At 42.2% G+C, this 19,329-nt stretch overlaps 1 protein-coding gene and 1 long non-coding RNA gene across 3 annotated transcripts in view; one reads left to right on the top strand and one right to left on the bottom strand.

Annotated features, from left to right (window-relative positions):
- Positions 1-13,535, top strand: part of LOC115086967 — a 68,634-nt gene extending 55,099 nt beyond the window's left edge. Inside the window, exon 3 of the long non-coding RNA XR_003855375.1 lies at positions 12,782-13,535. This is a non-coding gene — a long non-coding RNA (uncharacterized LOC115086967). The remainder of the gene's footprint in view (positions 1-12,781) is intronic.
- PLCB1 (phospholipase C beta 1) overlaps positions 1-19,329 on the bottom strand; it is a 1,417,494-nt gene that overhangs the window by 763,647 nt on the left and 634,518 nt on the right. The window lies entirely within an intron of this gene.

The raw sequence follows: 19,329 nt of genomic DNA, 5'->3' as shown, positions 1-19,329 counted from the left end.
ACAATAAAATCAAGAAATATAAAAATGTCATTTTGATAAAACCATACTTGTAGAACAAATATATTGAAACAGCTGACAAAAAGAATATCCAATAAGTAAAAACTCATTACAAAATTATTAACATTTTCCAAACAACAAAAAATATTTCAAAACAACAAACACATCAAATAACATGCAATAATTAAAATAAGGATAAAGAAAAAAATCACCCACACTCCATACCTGAGAACATTTGATTTCGAGTCATCCTGAGATTTTTGTAGATTAATGGGAGGAATGGAAGAGAAGCATGGAGACCTTTTCCTTACATGCATTCACACACTTATCTACTCACACATCTCACACAATTTTTCTCTCTCTCTCTCATATGCTCTTTCACACACATACACACTCTCTCTTTCCCATATGTTCTCTCATGCTCACTCTCACATGCTCTCTTCCTCACACACACATGCACAAACAGATGTTTTCTCTTTCCCTCTAACAGAGGCAGCAGCAGCTTCTTACTTGGGCCTGTGCAGCATTTCACACACATACACATGCTGTCTCTCTCTCACACATACAAGCTCTCATGTGTTCTCTCACTCACACACACACAAGCTCTCACACATACTAATGTTCACACTCAAGCTCTCACACATGGTATTTCTCACACTCACACACACACAGTCATATATATTATTGCTCACACTTACACACATACACGTGCATTTTCTCACACACACAAGCTCTCATACATGCTATTGCTTACACATACATATGCTCTCACATTCTCTCTATGTCCTTGGAATGTGCATGGTACAAGCAGACATTCTTCAGCTGTCGTAACCCAGCCCGATGCAGCAGCCTTCTCCCTTAGGCAGCACAGCCCAGACCAAAGCAGCAGCGGGTGTTGGGCCAATGCCAGTCTCTCTCTCTCTCTCTCTCTGGATCTCTTCATCGGCTGCAGCAACACAGCAGGGCCCTTCTTCTGCTGCCAGTTGCATGGGAAATGCTAGTGGCCTTGCTGTATCCTCCTATTGCTGGCAGGGAGTAGGAACCTTGCCAGCAGTAATATTGCAGCACAATGGGGGAATTTTGTTAGAAACACGCGGCGACACGTGTGTACCTTTCCCCAGTTCCCTCACAGTCTGATCCAATAAAGGAGTGAACTAGGAGGGAACTTACTAAACCCCTACCTACCCTGCCTGCCTTTTCCCCTCTCCTCCTCGACCCCTAAAACCTGCCTAACTACCCTTTTTTTTTTCCTTTCTCAATTTACCTGTTCTACGGAGGAGCAGTAAGTTGTGTGTGCCGGCCGGCTACTGGTGTGTGCTTCAGCGGGACAGTACCATTAGGCTCTGTCGCGGTCCTGTTTGTATAGATGATCCAGAACATTATGGAAGGCTTGCATTAAAAAAAAAAAAAAATCAAACTCTCTCATGTAGAGGCACATATAAATAAGTAAATAAATCCCAGAGAGACAAGGTGTCTCTTCCTTCTCTGAAGCCAAGCATTTAGCCTGAAAGCCTCCTCGGTTGGTCTTGCTACAGTTTCTCTGCATGTTTAGGGCCTGATTTTCAAAGCCACTTATGTGCATGAAACTCGGTTTTATGCATGTAAATGGCAACTACAAAAGAGCCTGGGGCTCGCTGCACATAAAAGCGGTCGCATAACCCTATTTTGTGTGTACATTTAAATATACTGGGAAGAGGCCTTTAGGGAGCAAAGCTGGGGCAGATTTGGAACTATGTATTTTACAAAGTTAACCCTCAATAGAGAGGGCATAACTTCCTGTGGGTTAGTTTGAATCCATTGCAGGCCAATGACCTAAAAGCTTTTGAAACTAATTTATGTATTTCAATTGCTTTGAAAATGTGGGGTAAAATCTGTAAGTAAAAAGCACATGTAGACTGTATCAAATACAAAAATGTATAAAATAACCTTTTGAATCATCTCTGGGGGCAATATTCAGCCTCTGAGTGGCTCAGCTATTTAGTGCTACTGAATATACCCAGCTATCTTAGGCCTAGATTCATCATTTTGCTATCATTTTCGCATGAATATTGACCGCGATAAAAAAGGGTCTTGGTTAGGGTAATATTTCTTCACGGAGAGGGTGGTGGATGCCTGGAAAGCCCTTCCGGAGGAAGTGGTGACGACCAGAACTGTGAAGGACTTCAAAGGGGCATGGGATAAACACTGTGGATCCATAAAGTCTAGAGAGCGTGAATGAAGAGTGGGTGGCTCGCGGGAATGACATAACATAAGAAATTGCCATGCTGGGTCAGACCAAGGGTCCATCAAGCCCAGCATCCTGTTTCCAACAGAGGCCACAACCAGGCCACAAGAACCTGGCAATTACCCAAACACTAAGAAGAACCCATGCTACTGATGAAATTAATAGCAGTGGCTATTCCCTAAGTATAATTGATTAATAGCCATTAATGGACGGCTACTACCTGGAGATAATACCCTTATTCAATAAACATACACATGGTTAATGCGACTCCAACATTGCTCTAAGCTTCAAAGGCAAGAGGAAATGTGGAAAAAAGGATTTGCATTCACAAAAAAGCGGGGAGTAGCTTGCTTGTTATGGCGGTTACTACCCCAAACCAAATAAGCCTGATACTTCACTTTCAATGCATATCCAGCATAGCTCTCTGCTTCAACGGCAGGGGAGAAATACTGATACTTCACGCATATCCAGCATAGCTCTCTGCTTCAATGGCAGGAGAGAAAGTCTGATACTTCACTTTCAATGCATATCCAGCAAAACTCTCTGCTTCAACGGCAGGGGAGAAAGTCTGATACTTCACTTTCAATGCATATCCAGCATAACTCTCTGCTTCAATGGCAGGGGGAATGAAGAAAAGTGCATCTATATACAGACAACAACCAACAAGGACTGAATTATTTAGGCTGGGTAAACAAATAAGCTTGGGTGTAGCTTGCTTATTGCGGCAATTACTACCCCTAACTAATTAAGCTAGATATTTCACTTAGATGCAGCTCCAACACTGTTCTCTACATTAATGGTGGGGGTGGAAAGGAAATAGAACCAAAAGGTTACTAAAAGCCAAGAGTAACAGATAAGTATGAGAAAAAAGTGCAAAACTTGCTGGGCAGACTGGATGGGCCGTTTGGTCTTCTTCTGCCGTCATTTCTATGTTTCTATGTTTCAATGTTTCTATGTTAATATTTTAGCTACCACAACTGTATAATTCTGACTGCTGGACTGCTGTATTAGGCCTTACTAAGCCTGAGCCAGCATATATCAAATACATGCTGTGCTGTTTGCTGTAAGGAAAGCAGCTCTTTACAACTACAGGATGTGGGCCTAAGGCAGCGAGAAGTGAAGGACATCTCACAGGACATGTGTGTGTGTGTGTGTGTGTGTGTGTGTGTGTGTGTGTGGGCTTTATGAGAACCAGCTACAAAGGAGAATACAGAGACTGATAAGAGATGATCTATGTCTTCCTACAAAGTATTGTGGGGAGATGAAAATAGAATGGAAAATTGGACCCGAAAGGAAGAAGGAGAACAGATGTTTGGGTGCAGATGGTCTAGGGTAAGAAAGCCAAGCCAGAAAGACAAATTTAGAAATGATCAATACTTGGTAAAGGTAACTAGAAAAAAAATGTATATAAGACTTGTAAGATTGTGACATAGGCAAGGAGGGATCTTATACAAACATTTTACTAAATTATCACTGAGTCTTGTACATGGGGGCTAAAACATGCATTAAGTTTATCACACCTGCAATATTTCCATGTTTTGGGCAGAGAGAAAGAGAGACTCTTTAGAAGGCTTGCATATAAGTCAACTATTTATACCACTATAGGAGGGTCATCTTGTAACTCGAGGTGTGGTTTTGGTGGTGGTCTAGGGTTTGGGGACAGTTTTACATGCACAGTCACAAAGGTACACAAGATGAGATTTCTACAGTGTTCTCTTGCCCTAGCTTGATGTACTCTCTACCTGGGTGCTATCAAGCTAAGGCGAGAGAACACTGTAGAAATCTCATCTTTGTGTAGCTTTCCTCATTCCAAATCACATCAAATCTTCACTGATGTGTACTGTGCTGTTCGTATGTCTGACTGTGCATGTAAAACTGCCCCCCAAACCTTAGAGCACCGCCAAAATCTCACCTTGAGTTACTAGATGACCCTCCTATAGTGGTATAAATAGATGACAAATATGTGTGCTACCCCAAAGGCTCTCGCTCTCTCCTCTCCACTCCACTTCCCTCTCCAAGTAAAAAAAAGGTGTAGTTATTTCCAGCATTAAAATGTGCAATAACATGCATTACCCTATCATACACAATGTTAAACACCCCTCATTTTCATAAACCCCACCCCAAACCCCTCCCCTTTGACTACATTTTCAGAATTTGCATACACATTGCATTATCGCAGGCGTTAGACCCCTAACACCCGCGATAATACCCTAAAGCATTTTGATGAATGACCCTGTTAGTTAGCCACATACTTATGCAGCTAACTTTAGGACAGGTTAGTGGCACAACCAGAGATAGCTGCTTAATTTATGTGGCTAACTCCAGTCCTCCACAAAACGCCATCCGCTTTCCACTGGAACTCCCCCGATGCATGTGCCTAATATGCTGGTTTAGCCATTTAGACTGAAAACTATTGAATATGGACCTCTGAGTTTTCTTGTTGAGTCCTGTCAGTCCTCCTTCAAACAGTAAAGAGATTTTGAGCATAAAAAGGATTTTGTGTTTTGAGACTGAGAAGCCATTTTAGCTCTCAACCTCACCCCTTAAAGGATCTATCCTCTCACTTTTCCTCTCTGCCGTAGTGGCATTATGCATATATACCGGATGATGGGTATTACACTGCATACATACAAATATCTGGGAAATTTAGACTTATGGTCACTCTGAGATTCTTGTCATTAGCTGAATAGGGCAGGGAGTGTGAGAAATACGTATCAAATTTATTCTTTTTCAGTCCTCCGACCTGGCTAATCCACTCTCTCTTTCTCACTCATACATTCCCCTTCCCCTCTTTCTGACCCCAGCTCTGTCCTTCCCCCATCCCCCTATAAATCACTCACAGCTCCCTGGGTTTTGCTCCAGGGTATTTCCTTCCTCTTCTTCCATTCTGACCCCCTTCTGAGACCTGGGATTACAGAGAGCTGCAGGCTGAATAGTGTCTGCTCCAGCTCCCACTCTCCTCCTGTTTCTCCGTATATGCTTCCTGAAGTGTCTGCTCCAGCCTCACTCCCTCCCCTTCTATGGAGACAACAGGGGAGAGGGTGAGGTTGAACTACAAGGCAGAAAACAATTGCTCTGCTCCTGCCCTCCTGATTGTTTCTTTTTTATTTATTATTTATAAAACTTATATCCTGGGAAGTGAGGCTAGTAACTGTTCTAGGTGGGTTAAAATGAACCTGTCTGGTATGAGAGAAGACTTAGATATCTTGGGCAACTATTAAAAGGAGATACATTTAAATCTTTTGCAGTTATTAGAGAAGTCAAAAATATAGAATTGCTCTCATTTTAAGGGTCATTTTAAAAGAGGTTACACATGTAAATGCAGCATTCTATTGAAGCAATTTCAAAAAGCTGTGCAACTAAAGTGCACATACATGTGAATATCCTATGGACAATTCAATGGCATATATTGTAGCAATTTTCAAAAACCCACTTACATGGGTAAAGTGAAATTACACATGTAAAACCCAATTTTATGTATGTAAATGCTTTTAAAATTACCCTCTTTTACAGTAACTTTCAGAGAGACACATGGGCACACATTGACTACCTACTGCAATCATCGATTTCTGCACACACAATGCAAACAGCTTACAACTAGGATGCACATTACAACTGTTACATTTGGCAAATTACGGGACTACCCTGCATGCTGCCTCACTCTATCCCAATGCTGAACAATGATGCTGGAGGCCTCCTGTCACAGCAGAATACCGCCGTTGCCGTCTGCTGCTGACGCCGCTGACACTACCAGGCCACTGCCTTCACTTAGGTGCATGCATAATATAGGCTCCGCAGTGGGAAACACTGAACGGCTCCTCTCGATGACGTCAGCACAACTGGGCTATTTTAGCAGGCACTTTACAGCATTACCTCTCCTCAGCATCGGGTCTCCTCCCTAGGAACAGTGCATGCTGCTCCTGCATTCCTGCTTATTCCTGAGTTCTTAGTTGTTTCTTTGTTCCTGTGCTCCAGCCTTGCCTTGCCCAGCCCAGCCTGTCTCATCCAGCTTTGCCTTGCCCTGCAGTCTCATCTAGTGTCTCCTATATGTCTTCGTCTGTCCTTGGCCTGATCTCCTGGACCTGATTTTCTTGCCTTGGACCTGACCATGCTTGCTTGCTGCCTGGACCTAACCTCTTGCAATGTACACTGCCTACGCTTGCCTGCTGCCTGTTCCAACCATTGGTCTGTTGCTCATCTCTCCAGTCTGCTGCCTGTCTTGAACTCAGCATGCCACTGCCCTAGGGACCTACCTAAGTCCTGCCGGTTGCCAGAACCCAAGAGCTCAACCTGCAGGGAAGGCAGCTGGTGTAGGCGAAGATCCAGTCTGTCCTGCATCAGGGGCATTCTCCAGCTCACTGCGTAGGTCCCATACCTTTGCCTACAAGGCTGCGTCAACTAAGCCACAGCAACAAGGGATCACTCACACCGCTCATTCCAACAATAACTGCTAGTCTAAGTGAAATGACTCACTATGGGGTAGATTTTTAAAAATGGCGCGTTCGCGTACTTTTGTTCGCGCTCCAGGCGCAAACAAAAGTACGCTGGATTTTAGTAGATACGCGTGTAGCCGCGCGTATCTGCTAAAATTCAGGATCAGCGCACACAAGGCTGCCGATTTTGGGCAGCCGGCGTGCGCCGAGCCGCGCAGCCTGCCTCCGTTCCCTCCGAGGCCGCTCCGAAATCGGAGCGACCTCGGAGGGAACTCTCTTTCGCCCTCCCCTCACCTTCCCCTCCCTTCCTCTACCTAACCCACCCCCCCAGCCCTATCTAAACCCCCTCCCTACCTTTGTCCGGGGATTTACGCCTCCCAGAGGAAGAAGTAAATCCCCGCGCGCCAGCGGGCCGCTGGCGCGCCGAGACGCAACCTGGGGGCAGTTCCGGAGGGCGCGGCCACGCCCCCTGACCGCCCCGGGCCGAAACCACGCCCCTGGGCCTGCCCCCAAAACGCCGCGCCCCGCCCCCAAAACGCCCCGCCGATCGGCCCCGCCCCCGACACGCCCCCGACAAAAAACCCCGGGACTTACGCGAGTCCCGGGGCTCTGCGCGCGCTGGCAGGCCTATGGAAAATAGGCGCGCCGGCGCGCAAGGCCCTGCTCGCGTAAACCCGCCCGGATTTACGCAAACAGGGCTTTTAAAATCCGCCCCTATGTGTGTATGAGACCGGCTTCCACACATCTCACCAATTCTTCCCCCTCCCCAAGGACTCCTTCCTTTTCCCCCTCTCTTTCAATTTGTTTTTTTTTTAATTTTTTTTAAATGCTTATATTAATCCTCACTAAGTTGGTTTTAGAGGGATGGGGGTGAGGGGTGGAGGGTACAAACAGGGCAAATATCTGGGGTTCCAGCACAAGGGACCTGCTTGGTGAAGCTGAGTGATGTCACTGAGGCAGAACTTCAGTGCTCCTGGCATTGGCTGGGCCTAATTCTCAGTTTCTGCCCTGGACCCCGATGTGTCCAATGCGTTGCAGGTTTTGCTCTTTTTTCATTTTTTCCGACATACTCTAGCCATGTCTCATTCCCACTCAATCTCAACTCACACAAAGCTGCTCAGTCCAGTGTTCCCACCTGAGAGATGTTTTAAAATGTTAGGTAAGCGTTATCATCTGAAATCTATTAGGAGGATAATTTGCAAAGGTATCTTACCAGCAGGCCGATACAGTAAAGCGCGGCCGCGGTTACCCTGCTTCTAACCCGCTTCTAACTCACAATTTGGCCGCGAAAGTCCAACCCGCATTCACTATCCCTTTTAACTCATCCTTACCGCTTCTTTAAATCAACCGGTAACCCTTTCCGCCCGCGACATGATTATAAGATGTAAACGCTCCGATTAGCTATTCCCTCCCATACAGCAATGTGCGCCCCGATTATCTCCTTTTTAACCTATAGTTTTGCCGCGTGTTTAACCTGCTAACTTACCGCCTACCCTTACCCCTGTGTTAGTGTGGAGCGTCAGGTCAGAGAGACGATATTTCATGGGCAAACGACCCCCTCACCCCCCGGGACCCTTACCCTGGTGTTAGTGTGGTGTGACAGCAATAGGCAGGCTCCGGTCAAAATCCCCCCTCCCGAAGCAAGGCGCAGGGCGAAAATCGGCTCGACATGTCATTAAAACAAAAGTAAATAAAGTGTAATAAAAGTAAACTTACTGCATGTGAATTTTCTTTGAACAGTCCTCTCTCCCCTCCTCCCAAGGCGCGCACTGCGGCTCCCCTGCCTCCCGGGGGCAGCCGGCGGCGAAAACGGCTTCCAGCAGTCCCCGCCGGCAAAGGTGGATGAATGGGCGCCCGTACGCCTGGATGAATGCACGCCCGCTGGCGAAGGTGAGTGAATGAATGCATGCCTGTACGCGCTGGCGGGCATGCATTCATCTAGGCAGGAGCCGGCGGGCGTGCATTCATTCACTCACCTTCGCCGGCGGGCATGCATTCATCCAGGTGGAGGGAGCCGGCAGGCGTGCATTCATCCAGGCAGAGGGAGCCGGTGGGTGTGCATTCATCCAGGTGGAGGGAGCCGGCAGGCGTGCATTCATCCAGGCGGAGGGAGCCGGCGGCGAAAGCGGCTTCCAGCAGCCCCCACCGGCGGTGAATGAATGCACGCCTGTGTATGCCTGTGCATGCAATTTGGCACTCAAGGCGTGACGTCACGATTTTTGACGTCACGGCGTGTGACGTCGGCATTCGCTAATGCACTGCCTTGAGCGCCCAAATTGCACGCACGGGCGTACACAGGCGTGCATTCATTCACCTTCGCCGGCGGGGCAGGAGAGCCAAAGCGGCTTCCAGCAGCCCCTGCAGCGAAGGTGAATGAATGCAATTTGGGTGCTCAAGGCAGTGCATTAGCGAACGCCGACGTCACACGACGTCGGCGTGATGCCAAACGTCGTGACATCACGCGTTGAGGGCCCAAATTGCACGCACAGGCACACATTCATTCACCTTCGCCGACGTGCATTCACCTTCGCACACAGGCGTGCATTCATTCACCTTCACCTTTTGCCTCCGGCTGCCCCCGGGAGGCAGGGGATCTGTAGTGCGTGCCTCGGGAGGAGGAGAGAGAGAGAGGACTGTTCAAAGAAAATTCACATGCAGTAAGTTTACTTTTATTACACTTTATTCACTTTATTCACTTTTGTTTTAATTTTTGCCCTGCACCTTGCTTCGGGAGGGAGGGAGAGAGGACTCGCAATCCCCCCTGGTACCTGTCATTTCAAACGTCATTTGAAATGACAGGTACCAGTGCACCCAGGATACTGTATAGGTGCTGTATAGCGCTCTATACAGTAAAATGGATTGCGCAGGCCTAACACTTCACGGACGCTTCTTGGATGCGGCTTGCATTTGCATGCTATTTAAATACAGTATCGAGCGGTAGATGATCCAAACTGTGCGTGCGGCAAACGCGGGTGCGCCCGGCACTAACACACCTCTTCCTGCCGCTCCTTACTGTATCGGCCTGCAAGTAATTAAGGAGTTACCCGGCTAGATCCCCTGGAGTGAAAATTGCACCTAGCAGCTAGATTTAGCCACAGCAGAAATGGTCCATCCTGGAGCAGAGATGATTTGGGGGATGTAAAATAAGTGCATAGATTTGATTTTCAGTTGCTATGCAGGTACTGCAGGTGCAAAGTCTGTGATCAAATGTATTTATTTATAATCAAAATACAGAAAATATGAAACTAATATAAAAACAAAAATCTAAAATCTCCTAACACATAAGAAGTCTATCCTAGAGTCCATTAACCATTTAACACCAACCTATCCATTCTTTGTTCCCTGGAAAATAATGAAAATTCTTTTTCATTCTTAATCAAACATATCCTAATCTTTGCCTGGGCCCTGCCTAAGAATGTAAATACCAGCTCATCCAATAATGAATCCAAGGTCAGGCTAAACAACCAAACCTTGACTTGTTTATAAAATTTGAAATAATTCTGTTCTTCTTTAACAGCCAAGAGCAGTTTGCTCTGTAGATCTAGGTCCATCACAAGGAAAAGCCGTGTTCCAACCAGTGTCAACATCACTTTAGTAGAAGGCACATCTTGCAACTGCTGCTGTGATGACCTCAAAGTTCAAGTGGGCACATACTGCGAAGACAACTTGGCCTGAAGCCCCATATGGCCTAAAGGTAGCCCATTCCACTGAGGTGGGGTGAATGGGTCACCCAGGCATTGGATGTGGAAGTTTCCTAGTTTATCTTGACTAACTTGGGTTTTGTCTTAGGTGTAACATTCAGTAAAGCTGTGGCCCTTGTCAGTTCACTCAGAGATGTGTTGTTCATGCTATGTGCAAGAGGGTGAACGAGTGAGTGCATTGGGTCTTCCCAGTTGCCCATATTATCTATACCTTAGTGTGAGATACAGGGGGCTGTTTGCCATTTGATTTTGTGTTGGAGTGAAAGAGATTAACAGAAAACAATCAATCTCTTTTACAAACCGATGATAAAGGGCTGCCTGCAAGAGGTAACAAAATCATTTAGGCCCAACAGGTAGGCCACACAATGCAATTTACAGTAAGAAATTGTATTTTCTAGCCTTCTTTGCCTTCCAAATATACTGAGTCTGAAAACCAGGCACAAGAGGAGTGACAAAAGTCTTTAAATATGTTCTCTCTTTTGAAACAAAGTGTGGAGATTTACCTTATCAAACAATTTGGAAAGGTTTTGTAGGCGTTCCATCTTTTTAGAAATTGTTGGGGGTGGGGGGTAGGTTGGTTGGGTGGGAGGAACAATCCTCAGCACAGCAGCAGAGGACAATATGGGGGAAACAGCACTCAAATTATATGCACATCACTACATCGCCTGCCTTGTGAATGGTCACTTTTAAACGTTTAATACTCAACCTATTGTGGACTGTCCCAGCCCTAATTTTCTAAACAATTATTTTGTATAAAATATACCTCAGCTCAGCTTAACTGGTGCTGTGTGTTTCCCTTTACATTCTGTATCTATTTTAGTAATAATCAACTGTGATTATTAACTAAAAAGCTAGAAAAATAGAATTTCATTGCCCTGGTGCCTGCCGATGTGTGTGCTATGATTATTAAAGTCATAATGATTACTTGGATCATGAAGGACTACCAAGGTCAAGTGCAAGCGAAGAGCAGATAAGCAGTCATCTACTTCAAATGATTATAGAATACAGTCTCAGTAAAAGCAATACATGTTTGTCACAGAAATATGTTTTAAAGCAAAACAATAAATGAATGTCTTTCAAACTATTGCAATAAAATTAAAAAGAAAAAAAAATTAAAATCTTGCCATTCATTTATTTGCTTGAGACAAAATCTAACAGTCTGTAATAAATAACATGTTCTTAGCCTTGTTCCAGTTTAGATCAGTTTAGATCAAATATATCTGCAACAGACAATCCGATGCCCTTTGGGCCTAGTGATGGCTCTACCGAATAATGGTATATAAAACTCTACAAATAAATAAAATAAATAAATAATGATAGCACCCTCCAGTCTACTTTTGGCATGATAAAAAATATTTGCTTTTTTTTTTGTTTTACTGTCTCCAAAATGCACGTGACAGATATACAAATACAAACATAGCTATTAGGCTGAAGTCTTGCACTACAAGCAATGGAAATCGGGAATCCACATCGCTCCTATTTTCCTGTGTATTCTTCATTCATGACCATATTTCTTGCCACTGACTCTTTTTGCATAACTGATAAACTACAGATCTCTGAGCGTGCAACAATAGTACTTCATATTTTACACAGCAAATCTACTTCTCTCTTACTAGATCATAATGAAAAGATTAAATCCACATACATTGCAGTTTTTGTTGATTCTGCTATTGCAATAACTGCTGTCGCTTAATAGCTACCCAATTCAATTGATGCGCTACAATGTTTCTAAAGCTGAATTTGCTCATCCTAGACCAAAAAAAGAAGCATCCTCTAGATGCAGGCAGAGACACAAAAGCAGGATGCTTATGACATACTGAAATTTAAAAATGGGAAAACAATGCAGGGAAAATTAGAATGTGTATGGGCAAAATCAATTGTAAGCTTTCCAGAGGTTATAGTTAAATGCATACTGCATGAATCAAATGCCTAGAAACCATTGGTCGACCAAGCAGCTGCCTAGCAACTGAACATTATACATGTTTTGGTTTTAAATAAGGAAAATTCTGCAGTGGATGTGTATTTAGTAAAACCCAACAAGAACAATGATTTGCTTGTCATTGCAAAAAGTTGCTATAAAATAAATTCCTAAGCATGTTTTTGATAATAAAAGATGATTTAAAAACAAATGTATTGGTTCTTTTCATCTTTCATGTCTATCAATCGAAGGCAGTTTACTTAAGAGCATGCTGGTGTCCTTCATGCAATCTGTTTGCAGAACTAGCTTACTTTCTATAAATAGGGTTACCCACCACAGTATGAGGCACAAGTACACCTAATCCTAACTATTGTGCAGAATGTCACTTAACTTGGAGCAATAACAGCTGAAGCTGTTTGCAGAACTATAATTTTGAGTTTGGCATTATATATTTATATTCTAGATTGAAAATACCATCTCATGCCTTTCTCTTTTATCCTTTTTGCAGTTAATAAAGCAATAAGAGGGACATCATCATTGCTGATGACCTGGTCTTACAACATGCATACCTGCTGGTCAGCCATCATCCCTGCCACCTCTGGAGACATCATGGTTTATGGAGTCAGTGTTTAAGGAAAGCGAACAGGCACATCAGATTATGGATTGAGCACCTCATTCCAGTCAAATTAGGCATGAATGGACTAGCGCAGATCATAGAAAACTGAGAAGGGGAGACAATTTCATTTTTCAGCTATAGGACAGGACTCATTTAACACTTCCCTTCAGAAGGCACTGGAGGTGATTTTCACTTTCGTTTGAGGGGCAGTGCTGCAGCACTAATAGGGTGGCCTGGAGCAATTCTATGGTTGCCTCATGCCAGCGGCAGGGTCCCTGGGTCCTAGAGGCATCGAAATGATCGATACCAGCAATGACCAGAGAATAGAAGCAAAGACCATCTGGTGGGGAGATTGCTCCCCCAAGGAGGGGGGGAAACACTGATGGAAACAATTAATGAGGGTACAACGCTGCTCGACCATATCTAGCAAGTTCTGCAACTGTGAGACATTGGGTGGCTGCCTGGCCTTGAGCCGGGCTGAGGGCTCATGCCCTAGGAGAGGGCAGTCTAGCTGCAAACATTGTGAGGGCTTGAAAGGGACAATGGAGGCAGAAGCCCAGCTGATCCTGTGGTGGGCAGGGCCAAAGCAAGCAGAAATGGCCCAGCTGGTTACGTGGTACTGGCAGGCAGTTACTCAGTGGAAGGGATTTGGGGAGCAGAAAGGGTATATGATTTGTCTATGTGAATAGGTTGTTAAAAGTTATAAATAATAACTTCTTCCCTTCTTTATCAATTAAATTCTTTCTTGTAATTATTATTGTGTGATGCATTTTTGCATTGGTATTCAGCTAAGAGGTGAGAGGGATGGGGGAAAGAGGTCTGGGCTGGAGAGGGGGAGGACATTCTGGGATAGGTAATGGCTGCCCATGCTATGTACTTTTCGTTTACAGTATAAATAAATCAATGCTTTGAATTTGTTCCATCATGCAGTAATGTGACTGGTACAAATTAAGCACGATTTTCAACTTGTTCTCAAAGGGTATGCATGATCCCTATTCTTGCAAAGAAAGAGGCAAGGGGAGAAGGCAGAACTCCTGTTCCCATTACGTTAAACAAAAATGTCTAGATTGCAAGAACACCTTTAAATAACCTGTGACTGGCAAGATAGCATTTGTAAAATACTACTTCAACAGAAGTGATTTAATGACTGAAACAATGCCGCATCAATCCTAAAAGAACTTCACTAAGTGAATCGTTTAAATAAGCTCTCTTTTGTTCCTGAAAGTCAGTGCAGTGTTTTGAGCTGAAAATTCTTCAGATTTTTTCCTCTTTTGAATACAATTTATTGCTGAAGCATACTTTTTGGTCCCTTGGAGCATACACTCAAAACTGCTGACAATCTAAGGCAGGAATCTACCAAGGTTTTTATACAAACCCAACATTTTATTTTCTTTGTAAGAGATGTTTACTTAAAAGTTAAATGCCATAGAGAAACAAAAATGTTAAGTGGTAGTTTAAGACTCATATGATGCTGCTTGTACTAAAAACAATCAGATTAACTAAGAAAATTATTCCATTTTATTTTCTATTGTAAATGAAAGCTCATTTAGCAATTAATGTAGTACAATTTTTAGATCCTGATAAAAGGGGAGAATGGCACAACCAAATGAAAACACCCCTGGAAAAAGCATTCAGAGGGCCATCAGACGTACCAAGGTCTTGGCCATAAAATGCCTATTGACCACAGGCAACAATCATTTATTCCTTAAAGCAGATGTCATTTTTTATATTGTCAGTGCAGCTGATAAAAATGGGAATTCTCAATAGTAAAGTGTCCAAAATATACATAAATAGTGAGTTACAAAATCAATCCCCAAATGTAAAAGATGACTTGATATGAGTAATGAATTCACAAAATGATCCCCAAAGATTACAGGTCCATTCCAATACCAGCTGATGTTTTGGTTTTCATATAAGCCTTCATCTGGGGATTATGAAAGTCAATTTTATATGTGGCATGTCATAGCCATAACATAATAAGCATAGAAACATAGAAATATGATGGCAAAAAAGACTATGCACCTATCTAACCTGCCTATCCACCCAACTGCTCAGCTCCACAATCCCTACCACTCCCCTCAGAGATTCCCCGTGATTGATCCATGCTTTCTTGAATTCAGACCTCCACTGGGAGGCTGTTCCATGTATTCAACACCCTTCATGTAAAGAAATACTTCCTTCGGCTATTTCCTTTCACCCTCATCCCATGACTCCTTATAGTAGTCTTCTTTCCATTGAAATGGACCCACATCCTTTGCATTGATACCTTGGAGGTATTTTAATGTCTCTATCACATTTCACCCCCTTCCTCCTTTCCTTTAGGGTTTACATGTTTATAAAGTCTGTCCACATATGCTTTACAATGAAGATCACTGAATGAAAAAAGCTTATAGGGGTTCCTACTTTTTCTTTTGAAAGAGTTATATTTACTTTTATATGATGACTGGAATACATTTTTTAGACATAAAAAATGAACTCCAGTCATGCACACACACACCTACACATACACCTCTGACCACAAATGTGCACGGCCTTGCATGGATGACAGAACTGGCAAACTGCAGCATAATATTGATGATTACAGGTACATCAGTGGAGCCCAAGTCAAAAGTAAACTTCTCCCATGCAATGCAGGTTGTCCCTTTTTGCCATGACCCAGCAGGTCCAGTTCATGGCAAAAAGGAGACACTTTCAATGTAGCAGAGGTTTCACTTTTACAAGCAGGGCTCCTCAAACAGTGTGACTGCTCACCTCCCTAAGATCATAACCACACCGCCATTTTCCAGTGCATCAGCCAGCTCAGTCATACCAAATAGTTTATCAGAGTCTCTCAATATGAACCATTGCCAACTGGGCTCCACACTGCTTCAAAATAATAACTGGTTGGGCAACCTGCACCCCTCCCTTCCCCCAACAAAGCTATTTGACAACCAACAATTTGGAACAAATCCTGGACAACACTGAAAATAAGAAGGTGGGTGGGAGGGATGCCGAAGCTATTAGGAGCAAACAAGGTAGAACTGAGTGCTATGCTTATGTACTCGAGTATAAGCCATTCCCATTTCCCAACTAGTTTGCATCCAACTTGATGCAGGCAATCACCTACCACATAATTCAGACTGTATGGAGGCTCAGGACCTATGGCCATTCACCAGTTGCCAGCCCCCTTTCCAAAATGAATCCTGGGTGAAGAAGTATATGGCCAGATCCAGCACAATATTATCAACCAGAACCGCAGACCTGCCCTTCCATGTTTTCATAGGTCAAAATATATAATTTACAAACAAGTCTTTGCTCTTTTACCAACTTCTTACTTTCTCAGTACTAGCGTCCTGAACACCACATTTATTTAAATGTTATCCTTTCCCAGAGGACATTCTCTCAGGACAAGTCCCTTATCTTTAGTGTCCTGAAATCTGAAACTCCTCCAAAAGCAGTTACTAAAAGGTTCAATTTCTAGAAAAAACTCAAAAGTAGTAGGCTTATATAACATCACTCACATTAAGTCTGTGCGATAACACTTCGCAGAGTGGCAAACCCAGCCCACTCCTCCTCTTTTTCAGATTTGCATCGCACCATACGATATGGTGCTATCGCATGCGTTAAAGGCGTTTTCACATGCGTTAAGGGCCTATCGCATGCGTTAACGGGGCTTTTTGCATGTGAAAATGCCTTACCGCATTTTGATAAATGACCCCCTATGTTACTGAACCTTAATGGTACCTGTGTAATTTGATATATTTTAGCATCATTTTTATGTGCCTCACTGTAAACCGTTGTGATGGTATCCATCTGAACGACGGTATAGAAAAAAGTTAATAAATAAATAAATAAATAAATGATTCTGAAGTGTTTTTTAGAAATGTATTTTGTTTGTATTTATGAACAGTGTTGTATTAATTTGTTTATTTATTTGAATATTTGATCAATTGCAAATTAAATACTAAACACAAATTAAATATCTAGTACAAAATTACAATAATAAAAGCCAAAGATCCATCTCAGAGCACTAATTTATAATCTAAAATTCTATATCAACAATAAAATACATAACCATAATAAAACATTAAAAAAGACATTTTTTAAAAAACCAAAAAGATAACATAAAAGAGATCAACTTAAAGGAGAGAAGGGCTCTCATAAATAAAAAAAAAATGGCTTTAAAGTCTTACTGAATTTAAAATAATCCTTTTCTAGATGTAAATCTAAGGGAAAATAATTCCAAAGACATGGTGCAAGAAACAGATTTCTCTGGTAGTTTCTAATCTGATTTCTTGAGAAGAACACAATAAATGAATAGGACAATGACGAACAATTAGACTTGAAAGATATGTTGGCGTACCCTAATGCAATGATTTTAAAGTCAGACACCCTGTTTTTAATTGAATTCTCAAGGATATTGGAAGCTATTGTGGTTCATACAGTAAGGGAGTGACATGGTCATATTTTTTCTTTCCAATAAATAGTATCCTGTATTTAACTTAATCATTCATTTTATTTTAAGCAAGCTGCAAACTGCTTTGGGCAGTCCTATGGGACTGAAAAGGTGGGATATAAACCTAAGATTAGATTGGATTATCAACCAGTGTTATCTAATTCTTATTAATGATATAAAAGTAAGCATTTAGATGGAGGTCATATTCAAAGGTATTTCTGTGGGTAAAACTGCATTACCTGTGGAACTTTCTGTTATAAAATTGCCTGCCCAATATGCAGGTGAACTGACATGCGGATGTCCTGTATGTGTGAAAATTTACCCATAGCAAACAGGTTTGCTCTTGTGCGCATACTTTTGAATTTTCAAAATGAAGGCCTGTCAAGTTCCTTGGAAAAACTCTGCACATAAATTAACAGGTATAATTGTGTGTGGGTAGATTTTTGAAGTGACAGCATATACGTACTTTCCCTTTGAAAAGTGCTGCAACTTAAGCACGTGCTGATTTAAAATGCAGGAGGGCTGTTGCAAAATTACCCACAAGAAAATCAAATGAAATTAATCTGAAAATTAATGTTTGCCTTTCAAATATTTTGATTTTCAACATCTTACTTTCTGTGCTACTTTTCATTTTACAATTGGCTGATTTGTACCATTGCTAATGCTTACAAATAATGGTCCTAATTTACCAAGAGTTTTCTCCCATTCTGTGCCTATGGGAAACAAGTTTAGTAAATGAGGGCATGTATCTTTAAAAGCATTTAAATTGCTTTCATTCTGTGCCATTGTTTACTTGACCAGCTGATTATTATGAAAGCTTGATTCCTGCCATAGCCTGCTGGTCTGACCATGGATTTCTCATTTTCTGGAAAACATTTTACTACAGAAGGCACAAACTCTTTGTACAGGACCCACAATCCTTTTCAAGAGCTGAAATTAATTGCCGTTGCAGTAGCAGGTTAACCTTTTTCTTACAATAATGAGATTTTCCCTTTCTCTTTGATGTTCATACTCTTTGAATTATGGCATTTGTTATCTGAAATCCTATCACTTGCCGTAAAGCAAGGGAGCACTTAGTGGTGCCTTTGAAAGTGCAACTGAAAGGAGATGAAGAATTATTATTATTTATTAAAATTTAATATCCCTCTTCTAAACCATGTTACCCAAGCAGGTATATCTTACTTTGTCTTTTAAAGCTGCATTTTGGAAAAGAACTTTCTTATCAATATATTAGTGCAAGAGTGGCTAATGCCAATTGTTTGTCAATAGCAGTTTCTCGAAGATGGTCTACATACACATATGAACTGATTCAAAAACAAATTAGCCATATAACTACTCTAACTAGATGACTGCATGATAATTTATATCATATCGAGGAGAACTTTTGGTGTGTGCTGACATATACACTTTTACAAGGCCGCAAGAAGATCTACACTAGTATTTTATAAACCGCACATATGATATATGTGCATTTTATAAAATATGTGTATATCTACCCCACAACATATGCATGTAAGATTACGCATGAATATATGCAATACATTGAAAGAATATATAATCAATGAATTGAACATATGTACTTTTCCTATCTATTTTAAATATTTTACATGCGAAAATAAAGTAAGACTTAGTTGCTTGAATCAGGATGTAGGTGCATAAATTGGTATATTTTAAAACATGCGTATGTCAAGGAAATTACCAGTTTTACCAATTAATCTACCAGTTTGCCCCATCCTTCTCCAGGTCATCGAGAACCTCCTGGTTCTTCAGCCTTAATTGCCCCCAGTTCACACAGACCTCCCATCCAGTCATACTACATAATAAATACATTCAATATCATTTATGGCAAATAATTATCAAGTGTAAAATTACAAGAGTAATTGTGCAAATCTTCATGCATGACATTTAAAATAGCAACTTAACGGGGTTGTTTTCTAAAGGCTTATCATACGTGAAACGGCTGTATCGCGTGCGATAGCATGCAAATTCGAGTCGGGGTGGAGTC

Source organism: Rhinatrema bivittatum, chromosome 3, assembly GCF_901001135.1.
Source record: "Rhinatrema bivittatum chromosome 3, aRhiBiv1.1, whole genome shotgun sequence".
NCBI lineage: Eukaryota > Metazoa > Chordata > Amphibia > Gymnophiona > Rhinatrematidae > Rhinatrema > Rhinatrema bivittatum.
The sequence above is the reverse complement of the archived record's forward strand: the minus strand, read 5'-3'. Positions and strand labels throughout refer to the sequence as shown.